Raw genomic sequence first — 4,808 nt, 5'->3', positions numbered from 1 at the left:
TGAAACAGTAGGGGATACATATATGAAATTTGAAAGAAGAAATCAAACTGTATTCAAATTGACTGAAGGCAGCACAGATAGAAACACGATGATAACACAAATTCAAATACAGCTATGATATAGGTGCATCCGGCTGCTGAGAATGAAGGAGCATCAAACAAGATCTCTATTTATCGTAAGTGTTACATTGTAATCATTTTAAATAGTTAAATAGCCACTTTACATTATCCATTTGATATAAAGAAGTGTACCTCAAGGCCTTCAACTGTGTCCCTGTATCCAGATTGCAAATATTCTCTGGTCAGAGTCTCTTCAGGGCAATTTGGTGTTTGGGGGTGAAAGTCCGGGGGGCCAAGCCTGAGATTAAATAGAGACATTTACAATTTGCACAACTAAACAACAAGAAAATCTAAGGAAAAAGGTAAACATTAATCCCCCCAGGACTAAAACATTGCAATCTTAATACCATTGATTGAATAACGACTAACCAAAAAAGACAGTTATGATCAAGGTAATTGAGATAGGATATCAATAATATTTATGAATATTAACAGTGTACATGCAAATTTCCTCCACAAAAAGCTTATCATGTTTCTTATACATGAACTAACAAAAGTGATCTACAATTTGAAAACAAATTCTGTTACAAGCAAGAACTACCTAGAGTTCAGAGGTTCTTTATCACACTTCAACTTGTATGGGGTTAACAGTGGTTTTGCTCAGCTGAATAAGTATCACTTTGCAATTCTCGATATGGCAAACATTATTCATCANATGACAAATACTGCAGCAACAACATGCATAAGAATTGAAAAGTAAGGATTATTTTAAACTATTTCCAAACTATTCTTCAAATTATCAATAAAAAATATTATAAGACGACAAATTTTTAATTGTGTAGTACAAAAAGATTAGGTACATTTGAAAGAGTTTGCAAGAACTAATATTCATTTACAGATGAGAAAAGAAACTGATTCTTGGACATACCGAAAACAAATACCCTTCAACAAATTACTCTAATTAGTGTTTGTATGAATATATAATGAGTGTTTGGTATCTTTTTTCTTTCAATGATAAAAAAAAAAGGGAGGAAAGGGGGTGGATGGAGAATTGGAAACCCTAGCGAGGGTATCTGCACCCTAATTAATAGAAGAAAACAAGCAAACTATTCACAGGTTTCAGGGATTCAGTACGTAAGTTATGTAGAATAATAAAATAAACATGGACACAATATCCAAGCTTTTTGCAAGTAAAAGATACTGCAACTAGTTTCACCACATCACAGAAACAGATAAATGCAATAGAAGTGTCCGATAAAATGGGGGCAAAAACAGCTTTTCAAAAGAGTTTTTGCACCAATTAATGACTACACTATTAAAGAAATTTTCTTCCATTCCAGCCAAAATTNGATGCTATTTAATCCTATCTTTAAATTGAGTCTTTGTGGAAGCACATGAATTCATTTTCTCGTTCTTAAAAGACAGAATCAGCATAAAAGCTTTGCACATNATAATAATCACAAAACAAAAAAGTAACTCCTCCTACCTCTTGCTCTTACAGCACGCCGGCGACAATCAGATGGAGCGTGACGGCGAGGCAGCGAAGCGGTTGCGCGAGAAGCAGGGGACGACGCAGCGCGGGGCAATGTGAGGTTGAATCTTGTGCGAAAACAGTCTGCGACACACCAAATTACCCCACACACTTGCTTTCAAGTTCAAGAACTCAAGAAATCAACAAAAATGAAGCACATTGATTAGAAAAATCTGCAGTACCAAACCCTAAAAAACCCGAAAGAGGTAATGGGAAGAAATTTGCAGTACCTTGGTGCACGTTAGAGAGTATGCAACAATTTCTCTAGTTTGTAAATCTAAACTGTTGGTGACACAGACAAATCTCAATCTAGTTGTAAATCCAATCTTTGATTGTGGCACAAAGGGGAGGGCATAGCACGAGCACGCAGAGCACCACAAATTGTTGACAGCTAAAAAAGTAAACAAGCAAAATGGAAAACAAATAAAACCTCATTTAACTTTAAGGGTAAAAATGTAATTGCANTCTTTTTAGCGGGTAACGGATATCCGCGGGTACGGATAGTNTAGTACCCGAACCCTACCCGATTATAAGCGGGTATTAAAATATCCGCTACCCGCGGGTTGCGGATAATAAATATCCGCGGATATCAACTATCCGTTGCGGATTTTATCCGCAGATATCCGCGGGCGCAGATTTTTTTGCCATCCCTATTCATACTCAACATATATATGAAATAGTGAGAAATGTAATTCAAACAATACATCAACTTCAAATCCAACATGCATATATTTTATAAAATAATTCCACACAAAATAATTAGCTCCCCTTACCTGGAAAGCTTGACAGTACCACCTGCTAAGAGTTCCCTAAGACAATACCCTCACAACGGAGCACAATAAAACCCTACAACTCACCAAAGAGACGATGGAAAACAACTCTTAGAGCTAGAATATAATAGAAATAAGAAAAGGAAGGTTCTAACTGCATGAAATCGGCAAAACCCCAAGCCCTAGGTTTCGAAAATAGCGGAGTAAACAGGGAAGCCACTTACTGGAAGGAGACGGAGAAAGTAATCGGTTCAGAGTGAAGCCCTCGACGTCAGGAGCGTTTAGATACCTTCAAACCAAAGATTGAACGGTTCAACAGAGTGGTATCTTAGAGAGAAGGTAGAGCAATGTTTAGGGAAAAGGGTTTTTAGAGAGAGAATGAAAAATTAACAAATGAAGAATCCGACTTTGAAAAAGCCCCTTCTAAAGTCATGTGCCCTTAGTCTGATGGACTTGGCTGCCTCCAACTAGGACCCAATAACCCTTTCTTATTTAGGCCATTACATGTAGTGCCTAAATATTTTTTAATTTTTTATAAAAACTTATATGTTTTTATTGATGTATAAAATGAATTCAGATTATATATTAAAAAAATAATAAATTATAAAAGAAAAAATATAAGAACAAAAGGTAAAGAAAAATTTATCAAGAACTAATAGTAAAAGTTTTATATAATGTGTGATTAGATATGATTCATAAAATTACTCATTCATTTATTATCAGTGAAATCAATACAATAAAATGTAATAGTTATAAAAGTATTTTATAATTTTGATCATAAAATGAATTGAATTTTAATTATATATACACTATTTCAGGTGGTGATCATATTTAATGACAGGTTGAAACATTTAGGAATGAAGCTCCTTAAACATTATCACACAATAAAGATTGCATATCCACAATCAAATGGATCTCTGAATATCTTCAAGAACATTCTAAAGATGTAACAACAAAACTCAATATTTAACAAAATATAAAAATATGATTATCACTGCTCTAATTAAGGATAAGACTTCCTTTTTAAGTATAAACAATGGAGTTTATAGAGTGGTGATATTCAGTTATAGGACAAGCCCTTTGAATATTTTGTCTATTTATAAAAAAAAGTCATAAGAGATGTATTAATTATTTATATAATTTTATCCAACACTTGTTAACTATGTCCTTTTTTAATATAAAGGTTAAAACCTCTTTTTGGTCCCTAAGTTATAAGCGGATGTTCAGTTTTGTCCCCGTTTTTAAAAATGTAAATCTTTGGTCTGTAAGTTATAAAAAATGTATCAAATGAGTCCTTTTTTGACTTGAAATACTGTTTTTGGTTGTTTCTTAACAACTACTACATCTTTAGATTGCTCTGATTTGTTTCTTAATAATAACAGCACTTTAGATTGCTCTTTGTACTTTGACCGTGAACATCAAAAAAGGACTCATTTGATACATTTTTTATAACTTAGGAATCAAAGGTTTACCTTTTTAAAAGCGGGGACTAAACTGAACATCCGCTCATAACTTAGGGACCAAAAAGAGGTTTAAACCTAATATAAATAATTGATGTTTAACGTATTGTTTCTAGGGTAACGAAAATTGGGAAAGAAGAATTTTTCTTAAACAAAAATCCTCAATAATGTATTATGTAAGATCTAGATAACCTCAAACATATATAACTGAGAGTTTTAAGACGGATTCTAAATTAATATTTTGGGAATGTTAAAATATTGTATAATTTATTTAAAAGTGACATCCCAATTATTATACTAAACATATAACATAGTAGAATTCAACGAGAGAGCAGTTAGGAGTTAATAGAGGACAGTATTAAGCATACAGTCATCCAAAACATGAGCAGAATTTAAAGCTTTACATGTTTCAGAGTATTTGAAAATACAGAATGTATCTAAACTAAAACTAGGAAGAGTCCTAAGAACTAGGAGTGGCAACATCAGTCTCCTCCAACGTCTATTCCAGGAAAGCCTCATCCCCCTCTGCTCACATCTAAGTGGATGATCATCGCAAAAAGAAAAGGACACAACACATACAACACCCAAGAGTAAGGGTAAGCTAGGTTTCAAAAGAATACAAGTTATCAAATAACATATAATAGAAATTCTCATCATACAAGTAATCAAATGAACATCCTATCATGTTATGACACACCTAGAATTGTTTGGACTTAGAATGAATCTCGATCTGGGGCAGGTTGTGCACACTTGGTGACCTCTACTGCCTTGCAAGGCCATTGTCAATGGCTTTCACCCTACCACACACAAGTGTAAGTTCGTTACCGTGCAAATAGGCCTCCACGTAGCACCTATCGCTAGGACCTCCCACTACTCTCACTACATGCGTCAATCCTCTCTAACTGAGAATGAAAGACCATTAGAGTGTTGGGATAACCCCCCATATGGAAGCCTCTTACATTCATTCTAAACACTAAATGATCTCACC

The sequence above is a fragment of the Vigna radiata genome, unplaced genomic scaffold (genome assembly GCF_000741045.1).
Source record: "Vigna radiata var. radiata cultivar VC1973A unplaced genomic scaffold, Vradiata_ver6 scaffold_298, whole genome shotgun sequence".
Lineage (NCBI taxonomy): Eukaryota > Viridiplantae > Streptophyta > Magnoliopsida > Fabales > Fabaceae > Vigna > Vigna radiata.
Note: the sequence above shows the minus strand (reverse complement) of the source record.